The sequence below is a fragment of the Mauremys reevesii genome, linkage group 6 (genome assembly GCF_016161935.1).
Source record: "Mauremys reevesii isolate NIE-2019 linkage group 6, ASM1616193v1, whole genome shotgun sequence".
NCBI lineage: Eukaryota > Metazoa > Chordata > Testudines > Geoemydidae > Mauremys > Mauremys reevesii.
Genome location: NC_052628.1, coordinates 69,938,845 through 69,955,216, shown reverse-complemented (window position 1 = coordinate 69,955,216; position 16,372 = coordinate 69,938,845). Strand labels below are relative to the sequence as shown.

At 37.8% G+C, this 16,372-nt stretch overlaps 1 long non-coding RNA gene across 1 annotated transcript in view; it reads left to right on the top strand.

Moving 5' to 3' along the window:
• LOC120407355 overlaps nt 1-3,572 on the top strand; it is a 132,623-nt gene extending 129,051 nt beyond the window's left edge. Inside the window, exon 3 of the long non-coding RNA XR_005599907.1 lies at nt 3,450-3,572. This is a non-coding gene — a long non-coding RNA (uncharacterized LOC120407355). The remainder of the gene's footprint in view (nt 1-3,449) is intronic.
• The last annotated feature ends 12,800 nt before the right edge of the window (nt 3,573-16,372 follow it).

Below are 16,372 nucleotides of genomic sequence, written 5' to 3'. Positions count from 1 at the left end.
TGCTTTGACTGCTTCCAGAGGTCCAGAAAAGATCAAACAAAACCCTTAAGTTGTTAACTTGAGTAACTAGAGGTAAGAAATGTCTCTCAGTGAAGGAAAACAATGAAAGTTTCACATGCAAAGTTCAAACATTGGGGTGGAATTACTCAGCTTTGTTAAATAGTCATGAAGACCTACCATGTAAGTGGCCTGTTTTGAAGTATCATGTAATCTAACCAGATGGATTGGTCCCTTCAACAGAGGCTCCCCATTTTCAAAATTCAGATCTGGATCCAAAGTTATTGGGTGTATGATGCTAGAGTTTTGGTCTAGGTCTATTACTTCTTTAAAGTACCATGGAGAGCATATATTGTCCTAATTAGAGAATAGTACAAACCATTTGCAACTTTGGAGGCTGTCTGAAACTTAATGATATATGCTCACTTTGAGCCCTTTCATGAATATTTTATTCCATTGCGGGATGCACTGCCTGCAGTGTGTAGGATTGAAACAAAAGAGTTATTACTCACTGCTAGAAATAAAACTTTAAAGACTTTTTCACTCTCATTTATAGCATGAAATCATTACGGAGGTGCTTAAGAAGAAGCTGGGGATGATTTTCTTATTACAGGCAGAAAACTTCCAATAGAATATCCTCCATTTATTATCTCCCTAAAATTGTTGTCATAATGCAATTATGCAAATGAAGAGCTGCAATCACACTGAGTATTTTCTTCCATTTTTTGAAGCATATACTTTAGATCAGAGCAGTTAAAAAAACAAAAAATCCACAAATACACACAAAAAACCCACAACCGAATTCAGGGAGTGTGACGGAGCATGAGAAATTCTCATTGGAATTGTTCCCAATATATTGCATAAATGTAAAATCTTTTTTGAGGGTGTGGGATCTTTTTTTCTGAGAATGTTAAGCTTGGGGAATAAAGCATTGCTGAGGTAGTCAGCAGCACATCTTCTATCTTGATTTCTGTCTCGTTTTCCCCTTTCAGACCCACCAGCTTTCCCTAGCTTTCTCTCTCTTCCACAAAAGATTTCCAGCAGAGAGCAGCTGGTGCCTCGTTTTGGCTGCTTTCCCCAGACTCTGGGGGCTTTCACTGGAAATCAATGCATGCTTATTTCCCCCTGTTCTCAGTTTTTTATGTGTGGACTGCCATGGCCTCAACCATACTGACCCATTCTACTGAGCTATTTCCATTCAGATGTGCCTCTTTACAAATAGCGGAAATTAGTAGAGGGCCAGTGTCAAACTGCTTGTCACATCTTGTTTTCAATCTGTTGAAATCAGGTTTATAGTGTCCTATTCAGAGTCCTAGACTGCTTTTGAAGCCACACAATGCATTTCAGGAGTTCCATCAGGCGATAAATGCAGAACTCCACATTGCTATTAAAAAATAATCAAATGATTAGTCTTTTGAATTTTCTGAAGTAACTTATTTGCTTGGAATTTGTTGTTTTAATTGCACTACGTCACTGGTTCCTATGTATTCATCTTCCTAACATATAAAATCATTCATAGCTGATCTGTCAGTGTTGCAGCTATAACATGTGAATAAGTAAGGTTCTCCTACTTATTTAGCAGCAATGAATGAATGAGTAAGTGAATGAATGAATAATCAGAGGATTGATAGAATGAATAGTCACCCTGAGATGCCAGTATTCCACTTGGCCTCTAGGGGCTGCTTCTGTAAAATATAGTTTTGTTTTATATCTAAACCTAAAGAGCAACAGTGGCAGACTCTCAAGCAGCTAGACTGGATTTATACTCTTTCGAGCATTATTGTTAAAAATGAGGAGGAAATTCCTTTATGACCCTCTGTTTTCAGACATTTCTAACATTTAAAAATGCACTTTTGTAATGACATTTCTCATGATGATTATTCTGAAGTTTGGTAAAATGTCAGTAACTGTTCTTGTCATTTAAGCATTAAGAAACGTTTTCACCAGTTAAGAAACATGCTCAGATAACTCCATTGTAAACCTTATTTATAAAAGTTTACATTTACCATGGACTGTAGACTCGAGGAGAATAAGGACCTTTGATATGTTTGAAGACATTTGATTGACCAATAATGAAGTTATTGAAATAACATGCAAATGCACAATATGTGCTTTTCCACTAATTTTTAACAATGTGCTGAGGTGTGCCTATATATAGAGCACCACCACTCACGACACATTGATGTAAAGTCAGCTGCTCCCCTGTGCTTGTGAGGATGTTCAAGAGTTACTGAGTGCTTATTTGAATCTCAATGTGTGTTTATTCGAATGTACAATCAATCATGCATCTCTCTTTCTTTTTTTTTAAACATCAAAGAAATTAATGCAAAGAAAACCATGTTAATGCAATGTTGTGGTTGAGGAAATCAGACAAATCAAAGCTTTGGCTCCTAAAATTCTTCTGCAGTTTCCATGGGTTAAATCATTCTTCATTTGGCTTGTATAGTGTTGCTTTGCACTCTTTAACTGTTGCTGCCTCCCACCTCAGCAATGGATACATGCCTTTTAGTAATGGGTGAAGCGATCCCTATATAAAAGAGCACTAAGGCGTGCGTCCCTTATCACATCAGGATAACCAATCCCGGGAACAATGGAGTGGAGTGGGGTCTGCACTGACTGCACAGGAGCAAGTTCTAGAGATGCCAGGAAGGATGCATAACTTATATAAACCAAGTCCTTGCACCCTTCACCAGCCCTCTGTCAGTGCTAGTTCGCAGAAATTACTGACGCTTTAGTAGCTTCACGGACCTCTTCCCGCTCCACCCACCAACTCAGGAGAAGACCAAGAAATAAAGCTAGAAAAAGGATTGTTCTTGGGAGTCAGAGAGCAGGGATTACTGGGGAAAGTATTGCTCTGGGCATTGTCCCTATAATGGACCTTTGTCTTTTCTCCCGGGGGACAGCCCCACTTACTAACCTGTAGTGCATAAAGAAATTCACTGCCAGTGTGTACAGTGTAATTGCTTAGGTCCCTTAAGAAGAGGGGATTGACTACCTCTGAAGTGTCACAGCATGGCTAATATTAGCGGCAGATTAACAGACTCAATGGAAAAATAGTTTGATTCAGTATGGCATCTCCTTTGTCCTACTTCTGAAATCCAACATGTGGACTTGGGGGTTCCTATGGGCTGACTCAATTAGAGGTCTATCTAGTGTATCGTTTTAATTAGAGATGGACCTATGCAGTAAAATTTGGTCCCTGTCAGGATTATGAACCTGCTGAAGTTTGGTGATGTTTGGATTCAATGTTTTGGTTCAGGTCTTTCTCCACTTTTAAAGATGACCTGATCAACAAAGGCTTTTCCTTTAAACTGGGGTTGTATGTCCCAATTTTTATTTTTTTTTTTGGCTCTTTGTGATATAGATAGGAGGCCTGGAAGCTTTTTGTTTGTTTGTTTTTAAACAGAGGACATTTCTTCTACCTTTTTTCTTTTCTTTTTTTTTTCTTTTAGAAATATCAGGAATGCGAATTCTGGTCATCTCAGGATATGCAGGGGACTTTTTGGTGGCCTCGGAGAGGTATTCTTTGAGCTCTCACTCATTAATTAAAGGGGCCTAGATATTGAATCTTTAACAGAGACCTCTTTTCTCTTAAGTCTTCGTTAGCAATTGGAGTTTTACACAAACTGTTTGTAAATTGTTTTAAAGAGTTGAATTACAAAATCTTTCCCCTTTAGACTGCTCAGCTTTGTTTCTTAATTCTTGTGATGTTATGATTTTACTAGTTCTCTAATCACCATAAGGTCTTCCCAGCTGGACAGATCCTAAATTTTTAATTTAAAACAAGCAGAAGTATAATTTTATTTAATTTATCTTTTGATAGAAAAACCTTTCAGACCTTCTTTATTCATCATAAATGACCAAAAAAATTTAAAAAATGGTCACAAGCCAATTTTCACTTTGCCTTCCAGGCCACCTTTAAGGTCAGGAAAGACTTCTCTGTATCAGTGATGAAAGAGGTGTGAGAAACAAGTCCCTGAAAACATGCAGAGACAAATGACACTTGAAACAACAGCCAACAAATGAAATAGGAATAAAAAACCAAACAAGTGTGTTACTAGTTCTGGAAACAGCCCAAACCCCAAGCCAAACAAATGAGCTCACAAGAAAGACAAGCTGAATAGATTTAAGAAATTCAGGTGTTAGAATTTAGAACTATGCTAAGCGTTGTTTCCTCAAATGAGGAAAAAAACTCAGTTCTTGGCATGTAACAGCAGGGTCGCTTGCTGGAGGATTCTCTGCAGCTTGAGGTCTTCAAACCACAATTTGAGGACTTCAATAACTCAGACATAGGTTAGGGGTTTGTTACTGAAGTGGATGGGTGAGATTCTGTGGCCTGCGCTTGGCAGGAGGTCAGACTAGATGATCATAATGGTCCCTTCTGACCTTAAAGTCTATGAGTCTGTTACAAGACTAGCAGAAGAGAAGGAAGGTAACATTGTATTGTACATAACCAAAGCCTTGTAATATAAATCTAGCTGTCTCTAATTGTCATGTTGAGTGACATGGGCCCAAGCTGGATTTTTACCATTCATTGAATTATAGTTGAGACATCAAGAGTCAAGGTGTTTTACCTTCCCAATCACTATTGACATAGCCAAACTGAATATTAGCCCTGTTGTCTTCAAGTCTGTACTTGAGACAGAAAAAGAGAGTCCAAAGGAGGTAGAGGAAGACTAGACTATAGTAGCAGTCTCCATGTATTTGCTCTGAATGAAAAAGAACAAACATTATACATAAGAGGAAGAGATACTATAGTGATTAGCTCTATAGAAAACCCTTACATAGATCATTTGGATTTGCATTTAATTAGCTTTAAGCACATTTTTGTATATACCCAGCCTCCCACTGCTATTGTAATAAATATTAATTTACTCAGTAGTAATATCAGCAATGATTTTTAAAGGAATTATAATTGAAACTCCACAGTATTTTGCCTGTAAGATGGTTCTCTCTCCCAATATAAGGGCTGCTAATTTGTGATAGATATGTGGAGTGCCTTCACTGTAGTGAAGGTAGGCATCTACAGCTACTGTCAATCAGTGGTTAATGGAGTTCTAATACTATGGAGATGGAGTCCATCCAGGAATAAAAGATCTCTGGTCCCTCACCACCAATGCATCCAAGGTAACACAGGATACAATCCTCCCCCAGCTCTCTAGCCACAAACACAGCTGCAAAGAGTTATCTGTGGCTGTTCTTGCAGAAGCAGATTTTCAGACAACCAGCTGGCTCCAACAGCTCTTTTTCAGGGGGCATAGCCTGTCAAATTATCCATTAAGGATAATTTATATGATTTTTTCAAATAATTTGTTTGCAAATGTTTTTAGTATTTGACAAACCAGCTAGTCCATAGATAATCAGATAGTAATAGGAGAATAATTTATTTGACAGGTGTATTTTCCTATCAGTATTTTTTCAATATTCAGTCAGTCTGCATCTACTAATCATATCTTCCCACCAGAAGTTCATTCTTCCTGCCTACACATCTGCATTGTTTATCATACCTTTCTGCTAAGTTAGCTACCACCCACAAGTTTCTTGCCAAGGTGCAGGTAGTAATTATTGCTTACTTGCAGATACAGGGAAAGCATCCTTTTCTGGGTGGCATCTTCATGTGGGACATGTCAAGGATAAACTCCCATTTAGCCATGGACTTTATCCTAATCATAGTGCAGAACCCTGGCTTCAGAGTTAACTTCAAGAAGAACAGTCTGGTGCCATCTCAGACAGCCGCTCATCTGGGAGTGGAAGTTGTAGGGAAGAAAACAGTGAAAGATGTGGCATGACACCCATATTCAAGGAGAAGTTTCTCAAAGATCAGGTAACGATAACCCTAATATCTTCCAGTGTAAGATGCAGGATAAAATCCATCTTTACTTGCTGGGGGCATGGAGTCAAGCACCAACTATTCCTTTTTGTAAATGCTTTCAAACCCTCTGAGAATCATGCTACCAAAATGGTTGAAATAATGTATTTCCATGCACTTATAAGCAGCAGTCCCAAAACAGTGATAGATTCACTAGCATGGGGGGACCCCTTTATGTAGATTAGATTTTCAGATGACTGTTTCCCAGGGCGGAGAGCCAATGCAGAGGCTTGATCTGGAGATGTGAAAAAGAGCAGTATCATTGCCTGCAATTCAGGGCAGTAAATTACATCCATTCCATGATAATCAACATGCCCTAGTCACTACAGATGACACAACCATGGTGTCTTATTTGATCCAAAAATGGGTCCCAAAGTATTTTACCACATCAAGAAACAATTCCACAACTCCAAAGGGCACCGGAGCACATATTCCAACTGCAAACAATGCAGGTGGAAGGTAACTTGAAATACAAATTGAGTGAGAAGTCTCTCCTAACAGAATAATTGGTCCTGAAGATTTCAGTGTATCAGAGGTTGATGAACTCCCTTGAGTAGAGCAAAATCAACTTATTTCACCTCTGAAGAGAGCCCCAAGGACAAATATATATCTCCACGAACCAGCATACAAAGCAGTTGACACATTGTCACCAAAATAATGGCAGTTTGAGGTGTAGTATAGCACTTATTTCTTCCTACGACTCATCAGAAAGGTGTGTAAAAGGAAAAAAAATGGGCTAGACTTATTTTGATCATTCCTTACTAGCCGGGAAGATATTTTTTGTAGGTGGTTGAAATAAGCATGTACCCTCCTGTCCAGATTTCCTATCGCAAAACAACATCAGGATCCACACTCCTTGAATGTAGCAGTATAGCTGCTGATTGGAAGTCTATGGCATCTCACACTTATGGTTATATGATGAACAATGATAACAGTATGTAACTCTTTTATATAGCACTTTTCATCAGTAGACCTACAGGGGAGGTCAGGATCATTATCCCCATTGTACAGATGGGGAACCTGAGGCATGTAGAAGTGAAGTAACTTGCCCAAGTACACCCAGCAGATCGGTGACAGAACCAGAAATAGAATCCAAGTCTCCCAACTTCCAGGCCAGTACTCTCCCCACTAGGTCACACTGCTTCCCCTATAATTTCTATAGTCTCTTGCTGAAAAAGTAGAAAATGCAATCATTTCTTTTAACATAGTGCATCAAGTGGAGATGGTGACTGATATGTAGTGAGTATATTTTCACTGGTTTGAACAGTGTTGTCAATTCTACAGATATTCAGGAAAGGATCACTCTTCACTACAGCAATTAAACACATGCTTAAGTGTTGTCCTGCGTAAGCAGGAAATTAAGCATGTGCATAGCTGCTTTCCTAATCCAGGAACTATATATATAGAAATAACTCTTAAATGGGTAAAATCTTACACCCTAGTTGAAATATTTTAATTATGCCCACTGTGTGTGTGTGTGTGTGTGTGTGTGTGTATATATGTATATATATATATATATACACACACAACTGCATGAATCATGAATGAATTTTCAAGAAACGAGAGATTGATTTAGCCTGAAGAAGAAACAAGAACTTAACCTTTGGGATACCAACAATGGAAAAATAAATATATAATATCATAAAAAAAAAAAATTCAGTTTCTTATATATATATATATAAGAAGTCTCATGGTTATATATATATATATATATATATATATATATATATATATATATATATATATATATATATATATATATATATATATATATATAATATAAGAAACCATGAGACTTTTTCTTATGGGCTGATATTATAAATTCCATTTTGTTGGTATCCCAAAGGTTAAGAATGTGTTTCTTTCTCAGGCTAAATGTTCTGCAGTCTTGAAAAAAATCATCCGTTTGGATTCATGCAGCCTGCTTTGTTTTATTACAGGTACACCTAATCCATTATGCTTGTTGTTAACATGACAAAAGCCAAATGCTCAATATTTGTGGGAAATGTTGGGAAAATCTGCAGAAATCAGCAACGGGATCTGATTCTTATTTAATATTTCCTCATAGAGCATAAATAATCCTCCTTTTTCCTGTCATGCCCACATACATACAGAATTGAAGAAGCAGCAGCACAAAGGGATTTGAAAACATCATATATGCTGCTTTTTAAATATCTGTCAAGAGAGATCAGATTTCAAACAGAGAATGGCTTTCCCTAAAGAAATCTGCTTATGAATGTTGTAAAAGCAGCCTTGGAATTTCTTAACCTTCACTGATTTAACATATTTTTCCCCATGAAAGAGAATCCTCCATCTAAGCTTACTATTTTGAGTGCCAGACATACAGAAGTTAATGGTGAAGGATTTGAAAATATGTTAAATTAGGCATCTATTTCAAAAGTTGTAATTCACTTGAACCATTAAATCAATGACATCAATACGTTTTTCAAAAAAATCTATTCCAATTCTCTCTGTAGTGCACAAATGTATGGCAAAAAGTGTAGGATGCTTAGAGAGAATAACTTCATCAAATTGTTAAAGTTTATATAAAGTTTGAGAAGTTGTTGGTTAGTCCATGCTAAGCATGAGTTTAATAACCAGTTACTTAGGGCTGGATCCCGCATGCCCCATAAATGGTAACATTCCTCTTGACATCAGTAGAAGCAGGATTGTACCTTTCAACCAGAATTTATCTCCAGTCATCTAACCAAAGTAATAAACACCCCAGTAAATTAGAGTTCAACTAATTAATTTTGGTATTGGTGTTTCTGGAGATATTACATACAAGAAAGACTCTAAGAATCCTAACAGGTGAAATGTCAGCTATGGAGAGTAAACAAGTACAATATCAAACTATATGGAAATGTTGGGAAATCTCTCACTGATGAAAATGGCTTATAATCTTGTTCTTTCTTATGGCTCTGGACTTTTAAGCATAGCCCTGGGAGAGGTGCAGTATGAATATGATTCATAAGGTAATGTATGATTTGATATATTTAGAATGTCTAAATTGGTTAGCTGAATTCCTGATCATTCTTAATATAAGATAATGAACTGAAATTATTTCGGCACATCTTTAGGGTCAATGGTAATTTGCAATGTCAAGAAAATGACTTCAAGGCCAAAAGAATGTACTGGGCATACACCTGTTGCCCTACAACAGCACTCTGTGGGGTACATCAATATTTTCAATATACAAAGTGGTCTAATATGAGCACTAACCACAACTCTTAACTGCTGGTTACAGCTTTCTGAGTATGAGGGCTGGCTCTCATTTTGACACCACCTAGAGCTGCTGTTAAATTGGACAGCATTAAGTTACACCACAGATTTAGCATTCTTAAGGGACCTTAAACCAGTGGAGGATTGAGGTAGTGGAACTCTACTCCACCGTGCTCCCTCCCCACTGCAACATGGTCTCTCAGTCCCTCAGCATGCTCCCTATACTCCTGAGGTACAGACCTGGATCTGGCACAGTTACAAGTAGCAGACAGTTCACCTCACCGGGGGAATTCTAGGAACTAACAATCAGATTACAGCCCATTTGCACCCCTTGAGGGGCCCAAAGGGCTGACCTCATTAGAGAACCTAGCTGATAGTGTTCTGCATATTAACCAATCACAAAAGCACATACTTGTTTTTTTAACACATGCTTACTAAATTAAGTAAAGATTTCTACAGAGTGGTAGAGATCAAACATCAGCTTAACCAGTTTAAAAACAGTTACCATTGTCCCTAGCTGCACTCAAGCTCTTCTTCTACACAGCCATGTCACCGGACAAAATCATTGCAAAAGGTGCAGATTATAACAGTAGTTGCTATAAAAATACCCTATTACAGGTCCCTGGGTCCTCTACTGAATAACAATCCAGCTGAGTGGACTCTAGCTTAGGAAATATGCGTAACATGTTCAATAATTAACCCTTTAGTTACTAAGTCAATATACGCTGCAATTCACATACTTAATAATGAATTTCAGAAATAATTTACATTCTTATTAAACACATCACCATTCTAAAGAGAACATACAATCTTTGTAAGAATCATATACACTGAAGAAATGTGCATAGTTATATAAGTGGCATAACATGCAATAATTTACTCATCTCATCTGGGAATACTGTTTTGTTGCTTGTGCTGATGGTGGCAGTATCTGAGATGAACAAAACATGTTATTTCACATACAGCAATGTGCCACTCTTGGTATCCTGTTTACTGAGTGCTCTATTCAGCTACAAAACCAAATTAATTGAGTTATGAGTTTGGACAACAGAATTTATTGACCCATCTTTTCAGCTACTGGTTACATTTTTAAAAAGGCTGCATGGTACAGTTACTTTGCCATCTGTGGCAGCAGTAAGAAAATGTGCAGAACCATGGTCATAATTCTTACTGACATCCTATATCCTGGCATCTAGTAACAGCTAACAAAGAGGCACCTGCATATGCTTCTTGAATTCTTTAAGGGTTATGGACTTGAAACTAGCAAGGTGAAAAAATAAAAGGCTGCCATCCAAAGCAACTCCATTGTGCAAATTCTATTTGCATTTACTGAGGATAGAAGAAACCATAACATGCCAAACATGTAAAAAATGTATCAGCAGCAACATAATCAGGTTTAGTATCCCTAGTGGGCCTTGTTATATCAAAGCCCTGGCAAAAATGAGAAATGAATGAGCATCAAATATTTTTCTCTAGTTGAATTCCTTTGGGTAATATTCCTACAGTATTTATCAAATCAAAACAGCATTTTTCAACAACTCCTCTGTGGATAACAGCATTCCAGCTCAAAAAGTTAGTGTTGATGATGTCAGACCAGACCAGCAAAAATAAAAATAAACAAAACCAACCAAACAAAAATGAATTGTGATTCATAGTTTACAGTCTGTTAGTATTTTCCCTGAAATCAGATCTCTATTTTAGTCAGACTTGCGAGGAATTGTACAGTGACAGGAAATCCCTATTTTTATATAGTATCAAAGAAGACTATTGTACATGCAAATATATTTCTTTTAATTGTAACATGAACCCTGGGCACAGGGTCTGAGATGCTGTCCATGCTAAATCTTCTTTATCTATCTGGCCTATTTGTGCACTTCTTAAGCTTGAAAACATTTATCCTTGCAATACCCCTGTGAGATAGGAAAGGAGGTGGAAAGCTTATGAATAGACTTTGACTTTTTCCCAGCATACCCATTAAAAATCAAATTCTGGATTGCGATTTAGCATACACTGTACTGTCAATTCTGCGTTGGGATTTCATCTAAACATTTCCTCTGAAAATGCAAGATATTACTGTGCAGCATCTGGAAATTTGTACTGGCCATTGGCTTCACCATTTAAAAACTTGAACTAGGGGGAAAAGGCTATTTTCTTTATTGTAAGCAATATGACTTTCCAGTGAAAAGTTGCTTGCTTCATATTAATTAGAGATAGAAAAAGAAAGTTTAAGGTAGAGTAACATTGTTGAGAGTCACCCTATGTCATTCCTGCATATGATCTTGGAAACTCTGTTTATCTGCAAAACTTGTAGAGATAGAGACAATAAATTTATTTCAGCATTTTGAGCTGAGTGAGCTAAAACTTCTTTGATGCATATATAGAGATGGAACACACAGACAGGAGATATTTATACATACAGAGAACATGAAAAGGTGGAAGTATGCATACCAACAGGCAGAGTCTAATCAATTGAGATGAGCTTATCTGAATACTTACCAGTAAGATTTTGGAGAAATGCTTATTTTATCTGTAATACAGTTCCTTTTAGAACCTGAACACCTCAACGCCAGTGAAATCTTTTGTGCTTGACACTCTCTCTCTATCTAAGAATCATTCATACATTTAGCTGCCACCCACACATAATATCCATGCAAGCAGACCATGGATACATATTAGGTTTAGACTAGGCTTTGGAGTTCAGGTTGAATCAGGACCAGGATTAGACACTAAAATAAAGTCATATTGAATGGTGTTGAAATCAGAAGAAATATTTCTGACATCAGGGCATGAACTCAGTTATCTTGCAATATTTCTTACATATTGGACTGAAACATTAGGAGAACAATTATTTTCATGGCATTTTTGGCTGTATCTGAAGTGGAATAAGAAAATGTGGTCTCTTTAGGATCTGACTTATATCCCATTCAGAACCGAAGGGGTGGGATTAGATGTATAGATTCAAATCCTAACCTTTGAAATTTTAGGGGGTTCATATCTGAGGGTCTTTACTTGGCCTATCATTAATATGAGCTGATATGAATTTAATAAACAAAATATTCTACGTGCCAAAGTGATTGTCTGGGAATGAAGAGGAAGAAGTTCAGTATGTCCTATTACAACCATAATATTGTATGCACTGTTTTGGAATGGGTCAAAGGGCTCTTTGTAGGAAAAAAATGCTGCGTGTATGGAAAAAGTGATATCTCAGCAAGCTGCATATGGAAAATAACTTAGGGTCATAAAAATAAAATATCAAATGGAGATAAAACAGTCAATTAGTCACTGAGGAAAAATTTCTCCATGAGAAATGATTTAAACTAGTAATTCTTGAAAAATTACAAGACTTGCCTTGATATATAATGTGATATCATACAGTCCAGTTATTTCATGTAACTGTAGATTATTTCGGTGAATCAGATATATTAACCTTGTATTTTAGAAGCTGAAAATGAAACACAGATACACACACTTAAGCAGTTTGCTGAATGCTGTTTTTTCAGCAAATAGGTTGAGCATATGTATTCTAGTGTACACATCCCATGTAAAATAAGCATTTTAAGTATAATCTCTAGTTTTACAATGTACCATAATTGACAGAAACTGTTTGTTTTCCCTGGCATAAAAAGCCAAACATTTTAAGTTGAAGGGAGATTTAATTTAGATTATAGAAAAAGATAAATTTAAGGATAGGATTCTTCCCCTGGCACCCCAGGACTGGTCAAGGTGAGTGAGGAGGGGAAGTCTTGTGAAGGAAGGCAAGAAATTTGGCTCAGCCAGCCAAAATTGCTCGCAAGGGCTCCTGGGGATGCATGCTAGAATGACACATCTAGCAGTGTGTTAGAGGTGGCAACATGCTCCTCATTCCTGATCTCACATAGGAGGGTGGTAGTTTTAGAGATATAGGCATATAATTCCATTCTCAATCCTTCCCTTTAAGATCTTGTCTTCATTAGAGTTATTTTTTTTTTTACCTTCACTGATTGCTAAGTAACTTGAGAGAGTTAACATTTTTTGGACATACCCCAGGGTACAAATAATAGCTTCTTCAGGAATGCAAATAGGGCTAACCATTGCATCCTCAATGGCAATCTGTCCCTTTGTAGGAGTGCAATGGATGGGGGTTGCTCCTGGTGCACTTTCTGGGCCAGAACCCGGCCACCCACAAAAAAACAAACACCTATTAGTCTAAGTGAGAGGAAGTACTATGATTTGCTCTAAACATTCTGCATCTGAACTGAAATACAAAATGACCAGCTACCTGTGCAGTAGGGAGCGTGATTGTTGTATACTTATGGGTACAGCACACAGAACATCAAATAATACCCCCTTGCTGTTCCATAACTACATGCAGCACTACACTGCCAAATTCAATGCAAACTATCCATATAATAGCTAGGTACGGTTTTAAAAACAGTTTTGGTGAACATAATTTCCATTGCCTAATTTTTAATAAAAATAAGCCCACTAAGATCAATTACCACTGTTGCACATGCATATGGGACAAATGCATTAATAAAAAGATTATTTAGAAGCCTAACTGGCCACCTGCATGTATATATACCTGATGTGTCTGTACAACAGTGGTAACTGAACATGGAGCTGTAGCTGAGCTATTGCACATACATTATAGTGCACATTTTTTATAGGAATTGCCATACTAGACCACACCAATGGGGCCCTTGCTACACCTCACTGGGAGACCATGCCCTCTCATAACATGGCAATGCCCTTTTAGCACAGGCATGTCTCCCACACCACGGACCTAGCCCTTAGGATTACAGCGGCAGGGCCAATCTACACAAGAGATCTGCTGAGCTGGGGGATGGCTCAGCATCTTTCTGTCTGAGCAGACTGAGCCTTCCCATTTCCCATGCCACAGCTCCCACTCTTCAGGGAGACTCAGATCCACCCCCAAAGAGGAGACCTCAGCCCCTGCCCACTCCCCTGCACATGGGTGTCTCACTGTCCAGAGTGGCTCCCTACGGTTGCCAACAGTCCCTTAGTTTTACATCTCTTTACAACAAGATCAGGAGTTGCTGAGTGCTGCAAAAAGCAGCAATAAATACTCCTGGCAAATGTAGGTGAGTGCTGCTGCTTCTTTCTTTCTTTATTACTATTAATGATGATAATGATATTATCAGGAGGAGGGTTGAGGTTGAGGTGCTGAGAAAACAATCCCTTACTTTTGAAATACAGTGTTGGCAACCTTATTCATGATCGTGAGTGCCAGCCTCAGGGCAGACTGTCAAAAAGAAGGGCAGAAATCTCACACCAGTTATATGGTCTGTAATTAGATTTCACCAACCCGGTAACAAGTGTGAACTCCTAAAGCACTGTAACACTGTGGGCACTCCAGTCTATCTTGCCACTCAAGCAAGCTGGACTATGTGATAGATGATCACTTTATACCAACAATCACAAAGTTCAGGTTACTCCCAGTCCCAAAGGACCAGTCACTTACCTCAGATCAGCTGTACTCAGATCTCAAACCGCAGCCACTGGGAGCTGCGGGGGCCATGCCTGCGGATGGTCAATGTAAACAAACTGTCTCGTGACCCGGCAGCAGATTAACCTGATGGGCCATGTCCCGACCCCTGCCATAGGGGAAATTTCTTCATAACCCCAGGCAGTTATTAGTTGGCTTATGTCCTGAATTCATTTTTATACTTTTTCTGTGGCCCTTATCAATGTAGCATGGCATCTTGCCACATAACTTATCCTCATAACACTCCTTTGGGATAATAAATATCATTTTACAGATGTGAAACTGAGGCACAGAAAGATTAAGTGATTTACCAGAGACCACACGGTAAATTCATGGCAGAACCATCAGGAATGGAATGTAGATTTCATGGGCATCAAGCTAGAGCCTTAACAACAAAAACATCCTCAGTGAAGCATAAGGCTTTATGTTCTTTATTAAAATGTTCAGTTACCTATTTAATTGTGGATGTTTCTCATTATCTGTGAAAAGGTCTGATAATTTATTTAATCCTACTAAATTCTCAGCCAAAAATACATTGTAGCAATGATTTCCTCAGGCTAAAATTAAAACATATATCAATATTTAAGATATATCAATATTTTAAAATATGGTTCCTAAACTAAGTCATTGTTTTTAAAAAAGGTACATTTACATTTGCAGTTTGCTGTTATAATTTCTCACCACCAGTGGTGACATTTTACTGATGCGCTGACAAGTACTTAGCAGTCTGAGCAGAGTCAACAGAGAGAATCAAATCATAATAAACAGTAGATCAATGAAATTCATATATAGAGGTAGCAAAAACAATTTCAACCTACTGATGGCTTTTGATGAATTGCACTGTTTACACAGGTCAGGGGCTGGTTTTATACCAAAACTGAAGCCCTAGGTTTTGCTTAAATAATGACCTGGCACACATAATGTACCATGGCTTACCCAATAACATTACTGGCCAACTAATTGCAAAAGGCTGCAGCAGATTTAATTGCTGGCCACAAACTGGGATAGGACTCTGAGCAGACAATGGACTTTGCTTGATATTTTCCTGAACTAAAACCTTTTCCTCGACCAGTGTTGTAAAGTATCTGAATATGCCTGAGCTAAGATTTGCACTCAAAGCATAATTCTTGCATGTCTGCTGTTGCCAGCTATGGATGTCATATTCATTCTAAAGATGTTCCATATTTATAAAACATTTGAACAATGCCAAAAAAGGCTTGCCTTATTTTAAATACATCCTTTCTAAAACAATTCCTCTATTCACTTCCAGCTTTCTACAATTCTACAATAGAATCGCTATTTTCTAACTTTCTAACCATATATTTTCTAACTTTCATTCTCCCTCATTTTACATTAGTTCAGAAGTCAATCAACAGACAAATATCCCATGCCATCATAGATTTTTTTTTATGGGAGCCTCATGCACATTAAAATATTATCACCGGGCTCTATTTCAGATTGTTTGGACATTACAAATTTGTTACATTAAGGGCTATTGGATTTTTAGTAGTACAGTAGCTTGTGCATCAAGACCACCCTTGCAGAGGCCCCAAATGGCTTTACGCTCTAGTGGGCTCATTCTAAAAGTAACATAATGGGCTGAAGCACAGTGGGGGAAATGCTACATAACATAATCCAGCAGTAACTTTGGCAGTACAGAACACTTAAGTCAGTAAGACACAAAATCAAATTGCTACCCAAAAAACAAAACAAAGGAAAATGTTTTGACTGGAACCGAATTATCGTGCTCTTCTACAGATCATGATTAGTGTTTCTATAGCAGGATCTTCTCGGTAGGT